Source organism: Phyllopteryx taeniolatus, chromosome 7 (assembly GCF_024500385.1).
Source record: "Phyllopteryx taeniolatus isolate TA_2022b chromosome 7, UOR_Ptae_1.2, whole genome shotgun sequence".
In the NCBI taxonomy this organism is placed as follows: domain Eukaryota; kingdom Metazoa; phylum Chordata; class Actinopteri; order Syngnathiformes; family Syngnathidae; genus Phyllopteryx; species Phyllopteryx taeniolatus.
In genome coordinates this window covers 16,856,912-16,868,947 of record NC_084508.1, presented here as the reverse complement: position 1 = coordinate 16,868,947, position 12,036 = coordinate 16,856,912, and positions in this window count along the sequence as shown.

Below are 12,036 nucleotides of genomic sequence, written 5' to 3'. Positions count from 1 at the left end.
GAATTTGAATACACTTTCCATAGGAGTTTACTGAAAAGGGACGTAATCTGTAACGTTTACCCTCATATAATTAGCATGCGAGTGTAAATAGAAGTTCACCACTGTTAGCTGTATAATTAAAAACCCAAACTTGTTTTTGATCTTTCAGTTGACTGGCAAGGAAAATGCGGATTACCTGCATCAGAGGTGAAAGGTTTTCAACCACTCCTCCCTCGAAGTTGTGCACTGTACTTAGCCAAAGTAAACTGTTGTTAAAAAGAGTTAAACGCTCAAATAAATAAAAAGGCAATTGCCCTTGGTTGTTAAGCACAGGGCAAGTCAGGAGTGCATGTATTTGTGGTTATGCTTGCACCAACCCCATGATGTGACTGTGAGAAGAGAAGTTTCGTCACACTCACCTTCTGTCACTCGTGTCTTGTTTGTTTCTTGTCTTCTCACATGCCAGTGCGCCACACATCTGAGTTTCTTTGCACGTCCTAGTTTAGTCAAGTCGGGAAACAAGTGGTGTCTTTCTACCTCAAAAGTCACGTCCGTAAAGCAAGACTGGACTGTTTGTTCATTATTTATGAAGCGTGCCTCCAGGTCTAACAAACACTGAGATGTTATTCAGATGCCTCAAAATTAATAGACTCTGTGAACTTTATAGCGTTACTCTGTTGGATTGTTGTGCTTGCCACGGAATGAGAATCATATGCATTTATGCAAGTGAACAAACACACGAGGCTGGAAGTGTGTTTCGTGAATTTGTTTAAAGGCCAACATTAGCATACGGCGACAGACAGGCAGAGTCCTGACGGCCGTTCGGCGCGCCACTTCCATGTTGGGTCCTCCGGTGCCAGTCAATCAGCCCACACCTCGCACATGAACTGAGGCGGGCATCAATTTGAATCTTTCATATCAGGGTGAAAGGTCATGGCCTTTCAGCAAGCAGTTGATCACGTAAGGCCCGAGGAGCCACAAAGCAAGAGGAGAAAAGTTTCAGGCAGAGATTCTTTCCCCCTCTCAATACACATAACCTTTAAGCGCAATGTCCCCACGTGATGCTTGGATTAGTGATTACTTTACGATATGCTCCTAAATCAACTGTGTGATGAGACGGAGATCTGAACAGTCTGCTCTTGTTTACGCTGCCTCAGCTCCCAATTCTTCTCGCCTTTTGTGTGTGTGCGTGACCCCGAGGCACAAAGTCACTTGATGCATTTTGCATATTTCTACAACTCCCATTTTCCATACACACACACACACGACCCCACCCCCCACCGGTAGATATTCTATTTGTGCTGCAGGATCTCAGTGGAGGTCGGGAATCCTCATCCCCTTTAGGCTAGTCCTGGGGTGCATTTTTCTCCGTACACACACATATGCATACTGAAACAAACATAAATACAAGCATGTGCAAAAAGCCACATAGACACATATTGTGTCTTAATGAGAGAAAAGAGATGGCGACAGCCGAATGAAACGTAGCCACCGAGGATTGACCTTAGGTTCAGGGGGCGGCAGCGTCTTTGTGGGGAGTCGATCTCCCGGCGCTGATCAGAGGGCCGCTCCACCGGGGCCACTCGCTCCGGCGCCGCTGCAGAAACCAACTGATTAAATACCACTGTCATCCAGCTCAGCCGCTACACAGAAAGAAAGCTTCCTTTTCTTATAGATCTTTTTTTCCGCACTCACTGTTTGTTTGTCAGTCTCCTTTGTTTTCTTTGTCCTCTGCCGAGACAGCGGCGCCGGTGGATTGGAGCTGCGAGCGTGAGGGATTTGTGTGTAATTAGCTGAAATGCTCACCCAAGCAAGTGCAAAAAGTTAAATTTCCAACTTCTTGAACTATACTCCCTTTTAACTGGATTTCACTGACACTCCAGCTTCACGCCGGGGATCAAAACATTGCCCCATGGTAGAAACATACTTTTATTTCAGTCTTTCAGTGTGTGGACATCAAAACAGCACAGTCAACTTGCAAGTCCTATTAACAAGTTGTACAAACTTGAAATTGTGTGCATGAAAAAAAAAAAATATATTGTGGAATATGGATGAATGTAAACGAGCAGAACCGCAGCCGCTGCATGACCACTGACATGAAATGGTGCTTCTCCGACTGTCAAGCTCATAACACCACCAAAACCATTTGTTCAAAAGTGCTTCCCTACTTTAATTACTCGCCGTTCAGTACCACTGTGACACCAAACTATAGAAACCCTCACCAATACTGTATACAGGACCACAGTACAACAAGAAGTTGCATCTTCCGTTGCAAAATTTTCAAAGTTGGAAACTATAAATGGGAATTTACTAGAATAAACTGTAACATGCATATTAGTTTTTTCAATGAAACAACTTGATTCAAGTACTATTTACAAATAAACTACAGTTAAAGAAACACTGGTGAATTAATTTCCACGGAAAACAACCTAACCTTGCTTATTTTCAAAATGTCCCAGCTAAAACCCCCACAAAAAAAGTTTTGTTTTCTTTCTATACGTCCTATACTGACGTACTAAACTTTACTTAAACGTATAACTTGAAGTAATAACATGAAAATCCAATTCATAAAATTCAAGGGGTCTTTAAACGCTACATTCACAGAAGTGCACACATTATTTAAAGGAGACGCAATAGCATTCTCTAAGAATATCGTTCTTTGTGTGTGACAACAATGCCAACTAATGGCCCATTAATGGCAGCACTGCTGTAATGGTTAGTACATCTGCCTCACAGTGGAGAGCTCCAGTGTGCGAATTGTCCATTGTTGTGAATGCTTGTCTACTGTGTATGTGCCCTCGTATTGGCTGGACACCACACACAGTACCCCGGTCAGCTGGGATAGGCTCCAGCTCACCTGCAATCTTAATGAGGACAAGAGGTATAGACAATCAGATGGATGGGATAGTTCCACGAGCTGGTTTCTAATTATAAAAGCACTGAATAGAGATGTTGGTCAGATGCTGAGGTTCGGCCTGGTTGGTCCATCCCTTCCCTCCGACCACTTTGTGGCCCACTCGCAGTCGTCTGTAGTGTCGAATGAGGCCTGTCTGTCCGTATAAGGTGAGGATTTCTCATTGTTGCCTGCGCCGACATTCTGGCACCAATAGAAGGTTGAAAACTCTGCCCATTATCTGTGCCCTCTGGCCTATTTGGGTGAGTCATCCAAGGATGGGCAGTGCACTCTGGCAGCCTGGGGCCAAACTTCACTGACTGCCAGCCCACTCATGCCACATATTCAGTGTCAGCAAGAATTTTATTGGTTGGCCTCAATAAGGCTCGGTGTGCTCCAGACCAATAGGTTGTTTTTTTTCTTACTGTACAAATAGGAGAGGACCGTTTAATTGAATAGGAAAGTATAAAACAGAGATTTTGTAAAAATGTATGGTCCTGTCAGCCTAACAACTCTTGCCCTTGACCGATGCAGGTCAGTCTCGGGTTTGTCTGGCCGGACTGGCTGTATCACGGTTGGGATAGGGGACAAAGAAAGGAAGACTCTCACTGCCATGCCCTTGAACAACAGAGCAGGCAGACAATAGCCACTTTGCATACACATCCAGCCAAGTTCACCATTTGAAAGTTTGGTCCCTCCTATTTCAAAGTCGCGATGCAACCTTTGCCCTCACTGTGGCAGCCAGAAGTGGAGAATATCTCTTGGCGAGATGAAAAACTGTACAGTCTCATCCCACAGGCAGAAGAGGGAATGGAGAGGACACGTGGAAGGTAAAAAAAGCTGGTGACGGGGCAGGGGCAGTCTGAGCTGGGTAGGGAAGCTATGGCTGCCAGCACAAAGGATGTTTCTCCGTCTGTTTTTCAGCACCATTAATATCACAACTCCATCCTGCATATATATATATATATATATATATATATATATATATATATCCTCATTCATTATTCATGAGGGGTCCGGCAAAGAACGCAAGCGGGGAGGAAGGTGGGCAAGCAAAGGCCAGAGATAGCTCCAATCAGTCCCATTTTAAATGACACTGAGCGACAGCGCCTGGGGTTTTATGGCTCGCTGCTCAAATGAGACACTGTGCTGTAGTTAAAAAAAAAAAAAAAAAAAAAAGTCCAAGTTCGCCCGCTGTTAATGACCAGCAGGAAGCATTAGGGGCTGCAGTGCTCATAAAGCTCGGCTCCACGCTGGCTAACAAATCTGCCCAAACTTGATCTACACTGCAGCAGCGTGAGCACTAAAACATACTTTGACGCTACCTGGTCCAAAGCGACACATTTTTTTTAAAGTAGCCTGAATACAGTGCTCCCTTGCTGTATCGTGGTTCACCTATTACGGATTTAGTGCATTGCTATTTTTTTTTTTTTTTTTTTTTTTTACATATATCACGCATAGTTCGCCATATCGCGGGATTTTGAGTTTATGCTGTATTTTCTTATGGTAAAATAAACATTTCTAGCCGAAAGTATTAAAACTGTAAAAAAACAACTAAAAAAAAAAAAACAACTATATGATCAAGAGTATTAAAGGTTTATAGATTAATAGGAGTTTGGGTAAGATTAACAAGAGTCTGGGGAGGTTCATACCGTTTAAAATATGGATAAATAATAATTAAAGAAAATATATGTGGTGCTACTTCACGGATTTTACCTATTGCGAGGGTGGTCCGGAACGTAACGCCTGTGATAAACCAGGGATTACTATACTGAATTGCCAACATTTTCTATGGACACTTTATTAGATGCACTTGAAAACTCTTAATGAGATCCAGTACAAGATCTGTATCCAATATCATTCTTGTTCAGTTGTGATTATTTTTGATTAGGCAGTAATTTAACAATATGTAGATCATTTATCATTTGGGTTGTAATTTGCAGTGGCATACAACTGTACTGCATTGTACTATCAGCGGTGGGCTACAGGTATACAGTTGAAAGCAATTATAGAAATGTTGCAATCATACAAGCCATCAATAATATACAAAAAGCCAATGAATAGCACACAACTGTGATTAAACCTTAACTGCTTACTATTCTTTTCACACAGTTAATATTAATAAAAGTTTGTCTTTGCTGAGATGTGCATGAACATTCATGTTAGGTTTCGGAATATGTGGCTCATTTAGATCAGTGAAGGCACTCTCCCTCAGGTTTACCTGACACTTAGACCAAGACACCATCTTGCCGATATTATTGTTTAACACAATTGAAACAGGCCTCCAATGAATAGTACAAGTGAATATTTAAGCACAATGTGTACTAAGCATTTTGCGGAAGACTGAAAAATATTTTACGATCTCATGGGGCCATTGGGTGAATGTCTTTACTGTGTGTGTGTGTGTGTGTTTTCTCCTGAAGTCTTGGAAATGGTAATGCCCTTAACCCTAATCCCAATGCAGGAGAGACCTAACGGTTGGTATTGACTTTGTGAACATTTACCATTGAGGATTCAGACTATTCAATTCCATTTCAACTGGGGCTGTAGATGAAGAGGGAGGAAGTCCCTTGGCGCCATGTTGCTCGCATGCGCGCGCACACAAACACACATTCAGACTGTTTTGAATTGGTTATTCTCCAGTGATATCGACTCAATCGGATTTTAACCCCTCTCTGCCGCAGCCATACATAGACAAATGCTCTCACTATAACAAAGTGTGTGTGTGTGTGTGTGTGTACCATTCCATTCCATTTGAACATGTCTTTGACACAAATGCAACTCCTCCATCAAAATCAGATTTAAAATGTGCACATTTAGCTTTTTTTTTAACACCTCTCCAAGTTTGTTCACTTCGCTTTTCCCCCTCACTTCACTTTTCCCTCCCCGGCCATTTGTCAGTCTCCACAGCCTCTTCCCCAACACCGCCCATGCACCATGCACGGTCTCGGAGGATTGATTCCACTCAGCCTAATCCTCCCAGGATGAACCCCCTTTCTCGGCCCACCCACATCATTTATACTTGCGAGCATTAGGACTTGTCACAGCCTCTCAGTCAGGCTCTTTATCCAAACGGGCCATAGATTCTCATTAAACGGGTTGAGTCTCCACTTCCTGACACAGTGGCCATCACATGTCCACTCTCCCCTATCTCCGACGCTGACTATTTGTCCCATCTAACTCGACAGAAGTAGCGAGGCCATTGCTTGGATGGCATTTCTGCTATCATATTAAACTGGCAAGCACGCATTTCTACGATGCCGCACCACGAGGGGGGGGGGGGAAACCCTCTATGATGTACTGTAGCTACAGTAAATGAGGTAACGACAAAAATTTGCTCAGCATAATGCTTTGCAGTTTTATACCTGTACAGATAATACGCATTGCTCTCTGACATGAATCAAAACTGAATATGATCTTTGCAGACTAATTTATTTATTTACAGCTCTTGTATTTGACTTCCTTAGTGCAGGTTTACCGAAAGGTGTGGCCAGTCGACACATTTTGATGCTGTTATTTTAAATGTAAGCTTGATGGGATGAGGTGCTAATAATCAATTTAAACAAACACGGTGACAAGATAGCAGTGTTGTGTGGTCAACGGATGAGAAGCACTCCTCTGAGGCCTTGTTAGTGCTGGGTCACTCAACTGCCGTCCAGATTTCTAAATGGCCAATCAAATCCCAAAGTCGTGTCTGACTGTATAGTGTGTGTGTGTGTGTGAGAGAGGAAACGTTGAGTTGTGGTCTCCCGTTTCACAGGGATGAACATAGACTGGCCTGAGGGGCTTTGTTTCACTGTATATGATAAAACATATCATGGTTATATCACACACGATCAAGTAGGCCCAAATAGCAGTGAGCTCACACTTTCTTGACCCCCGACACAGGCACCGATGCTAGAATGTGCAGATCGTGTGGCCTCCTGGCCTGTGTTTGTGTGTGTGCAGCATGGCCTCCTGGGAACGAAGGAAGCGAGAAAACACACATGGAAGACAGTGCAGTGTCATGTAAAAAATAAGTGGTCCACCTCCTCTCATATTCAATACTGGTCTGCTAGTCACATAAAAACTCATGTGGCTTATTTGAGCATGCAGGATTGAATCCAGGGTTGAGTTTGATTCCTACATTCGTCTTCATGTTGCTGTGCGTGTATATATTTTTGATATTATACATCAACATTTAATAGCAGCAGGAGGGCGGGAGCCGTCTCGTTTTTTTTTTTTTTTCACCTCCGTGTGAATGCACCAGATCTGTCACTGAGCAGGGGGTACCGAGAATGTCATGGAGGAGGTATGTCTTTCTTCATCGTATCCGTCCACATAGTATTTTAATTGGCTTTTCTCTCAGCGGAAGAGAAGGAACAAAGGTGAGCGGAGGGATGAATCACGAAGGGATGGAGGAGGGAACGCGCTGCCTCGGGTTGCTGTTTTTCGCTGGCCAGCTATGCGGCCTCGTCCATCGTGACCGTCACAATAAGTGCACGCCGGCACGCAACCTTCGAGCTTTGAGGTCTCTCTGTCACCTGATGTTTTCACCAGAAGAGGACAATGACATTCCTTCCATGTTGTATCAGGCTGCGTCATAGAAACCAACTCACAGTGACCACCAAAACTGGAAAAAAATCTAATCGCTGTGAAAGACTAGATGTGTGTGCAAGGTGTGTGAAATATGTGTATGTGCGTTGTATGTTGATGGTTGATGTACAGGCCTGGAGGGCAAACGCTCTCGGCTGCTCTCGTTAAGAACCTGTCAGTCACTGGCAGAGAACAACCACAAGCAGTCCAAATTGCAGCATTGAGCGTGTGGGAATGTATGTGCACATATGTTTGTGCGTGCAAAAAAAAATACACACACACTCCTGGCTATACCCCCATTTATAAAAAAAAAAAAAAAAAAAGTGAAAGAGACGTAAGCACGAGAGGAACAGCTGTGGTACAACATGAAGCAACACTGCCCTCCAGTGGTTAGAAAGTGTTTAATCACACACACACACACACACACACTTCGGTTGAGAAAGTCTAACTTTTTGTTTGTCACCCGATCAAAACCAGTTCTCTGCAGAGGAAGTGTAATTTTACCAGAAAACAAGTGTCTGGTTTGGTGTAAATTGCTCTCGGGAGAGATGCACTGAGCCTGCAGGTGATCTTAAGAATGCAGACACGAGACAAGAAAGAAAAAGGAGAATGTTTAACGTGCTCTCTACCCCTTTATCAGTACCCCTATGACACATATAAACATCAATTGTCGGTTTTGTTATGTACTCTGGCTAATTTCTTTTTTTTTAAATTATTCTTTTTATTTCCGCTTTTTTGTTTTTTCCTCTCAATACATAAATCGACAGCAGTTGCATTCATGCTGGGAGATCTCGAATGAGGTCGCTGTGCAGCTGGACACTTTTGCAAGGTTCCAAGGACCAATCCCAATTTACGTGTATTTGCAGTTCAATTAAATGGTCAACCATGCTAGCTGCAGCTCTAATTTCAGCTCTCTCATTACTGTGTATTATCATATTTTTATTGTTTAATAAAATCCTTGCTTCTGGTCTTAGTGCGATTGCTGGTAACCTGCAAAATATTGTTACTCAAAATTATAAAGTTGCTCCTCAAATGAAGAAATTATTCACAAAACTGCTCCTCAAAGAATTTGTATTTTAATTTTGAGCCCTGTTATGGAGATGTTTTATGATTATTTTTATATTCATTATTGTAAGCCACTGTAACATTATTCACAGTTTTAACTGCGTTTAAATACAGGAAAATACATTTCTGTCCTTAAATAGTGATTCAATTAAAATATATTGCACATAAAAGTTAATTCAAAGTTTTATCTAAATCAATGTTTACAAACAAACAGTTCTTCAAGATTCAATGCAAATGTACTGTACTTAAAAGTGTAATACAAATGAACAGTACTTTCAATGTACTGTACTTTAAGTTAACAAAAAATCTATTCTTCATTGAAAATAAAAAACATTACTGTACTGGATTTCTATAGCTACTAGCTTCCCTATAATATGTTTGATGTTTCTTTTTTTTATGTTTTAAATGTAAGTTGGGCGGCATGGTGAACGACTGGTTAGCACATCTGCCTCGCAGTTCTGAGGTCACGGGTTCAAATCCTGTGTAGAGTTTGCATGTTCTCCTCGTGCCTGCTTGAGTTTTCTTCGGGTACATTTGCATATATATATATATATATATATATATATGTCCCGTACAATAAGGTGCACAGTGTATGTATATAAGAAAGACGACAACTGCGGAAATTGTGACACAGTTTGTCATTCTTACAACACCCCTTGACTTAAGCCCTGCAGAAATGTTAGCAGCTGCCAAAAGAAACCAGAAATACTACCAGAGAATGTTTACTGTAACTTTCACACTTGGCAATTTTACTTCACAGTTAACAGAAATCAATATAAACTCCCCACTCCAGCATTTACTCACCTGGTGCCAGTGACTTTTACAGGGATGCTTTTAAGGATTTACAGCTCTGAAAGGGGGTATCCCACCCTTGGGGGATGTAGGTGTTCCAACACCCGCACTTTTCGCAGGGAAAGGGTTAAGCACCCACACCTTTCCTGTTGTTATCGATATCACTTCCCCCACCAGCAAACCTGAACCCCCACCCCCGGTTGTTACAGTGCAACCCGCCCCACATCCCCCACACGTTTGCCAGCTTGCGTCGCCTCTTCCCCTGAGACACTATTATTAGGACCACCTGATTAGTACATCCTCGCACCCTATCCACACATATTAGCAAAAAGTTGTTACGCTGAAACTATATAAGACCTTTCTGCTTTTTCGTTAAGTGATGTGACGTGAATCGAAAATCACGTTCATTAAAATTCAACCACTAGTATCAGTTAAACAGAAGTATTGTCTTGGTACTTCAAAGATCAGTGACTATTTGCTGCCATTGAAAGGGACACATTTGTATTTGTTCCTGAATCCTGTATTAACAAAAGGACTTCACGAAAACTTGATCGTCGTTCTGTTCTCCTCCAAAAAGTAAATCGCTGATATTGTGACAATGTAAAATAACAATAATAATAATAATGCTTGTAACTTAGCAGCTTTGCTGCTTTTTGTTTATGAACTGTTGTGGAATATTATGGTCTTGACATCCTCCTACTTTCCCCACATATTTTATTGTCTACCGTATCACCTGTCACACCCTTTTACATACTCGTGCACACATTTGCTCTAATACCATAAATGAAGTCCATTTACGTTATTGTTATAATTGGGAGCAAATGAGTGCTTTTATTGTTGTATTTTGATCTTGGCGTGACAAATCCTTCCTGGTTTCAACCAGTGGCAGCCCTAACACAGGAAGTCCATATGTAGGCATGCTAAATATAGAGAACTATTCATCAGAAGTTTCTCTTGGGTTTCAGCCTGAAATCCCAAGATAGACACTACATAGACAAAAGTGTTAGGCCATGTTGTCAGTGCACCCGCACGCTCTCCCTTCACCTTTCACCAAGAAGTAACACCATGGCGCTAAAAATACTGTCGCTATAAAAGAAGTCCAAAAAGCAACAACCGTCCCTAGTGGGAAACTTTGTCGAACTGTATGTGAGATTCATTTTAAAAATTGCTGAGACGAGCATGCATGGTGATGAGAAAAAATCCAAATCAAAAACATCCTCTCCCATCTGTTTTCAGTAAATGAAACTAGACGCACAATAAAAGTCATTCGTGCAGGAAGAGAAAAGAGCCTTCTCCAGACTGTCACTGTGGGCCCCACCACTTTGATGCTCCACAATGAAAATACAGTAAATGAGAATATTTTTGAGGGCCCCTGTCAGCTATGGGCACACTTCCCTTCATTGCATCACTTTTCTCCCTCTGTCAGAATGTCTTGGGGTTTGGTCCAACTCCTGATTAATTAATTGTTTACTGAGCCTGTCTGAATATTGTCACTGTGTCTCATCGTGACTTTGAAACACCTCCCTCATAAACACAAGTGTAACAATGAGGATCATATGCGGCTCCAGAGCTCTCCCTACAGTTGTTCATTCTAATCAAATCCCAATTGACAGCAATACATTGAATCTGATGTGCCAGTAAGGTCAAATATCTGTTTAAATCTTCGTTAACATCCATTTTCCGTACCGCTAATGGCTTAAAATAAACACGCAAAGGGCACTTTGGAATTCTTTAACTTATTAAACACGCTAAAACCAATCCATCGAGCAATTATATATTGTTTAGATATTATGAGTATTTTGAAAAACTTCTATGTTGCAGCTTTTTGTTAAAGGTGAGAAGGCAAATAGTTTAGGATTTTTCAGTATTTTGGGGTGGCCTTTGGTCCTTTATCCTACAGGAATAAAGGCCCCCCTCCACATTCCCACATTCAGAAACAAAACAAAAGCAATCTACATCGTAAACTGACGATCTTTGAAGGAGTGTTTACTTCATTAGTGTGATATTTTCCCCCCAAAATTGACCTTGACACAGAGAAAAAGTGGAGCAATTTTCTTCTGAAACGGAATTATCTTTATTCATCAAAGCTTTATGAATAGAAATGTTATTTTAGTTGTGAATAGTTTCTTCACATATCTACAAATGCCCTTTTAAAAACATTTAATTATAATTCTTAGTAGTAGTTGTAGAAGTTGTCAGGGATGTTGCCCTGTAAGGCCTGTTGAACACCGAGCGTGTGTGTGCACTGAAGTGAGCCGTCGTGAAAAAAATTACAGTGCAATTGCTGTTTCAGAGAAACTGCCTCCCTGTATCGAGTTTTGAGGTTCCACATACAATAAGCTTCACTGTATTATTTTATTGAACCACAAAAACATGGTGTGATTGTCAAAAAGAAGCAGATCGTCACAAAGAGAGGAAACGGGCGAAAAGGCGGTTGGCAATGATTGATCGTCCTATTCACTGATTGTACCTGTGCATTTCGGTGACAGAGACTGTCCACGCTTTGCTTACTCGTCACAGGTAGATATAAAATGCGAAAGCTCGTGCATTTTTGATTGGCTGTTAGATCTTCAACATTGCGACAGGCGATTCAAATTTTGAGTCGCTGCAAAACTGGTGGTCGATCGTCGGCCGCGCACGAAAACAAGTTGCCAAACCCAGCACGCTACATGACAGTTCAGTCAGGTTTCGTCAGGTGTGTGGCAAGCCTAAGAACTACAATGCTTGTCCGT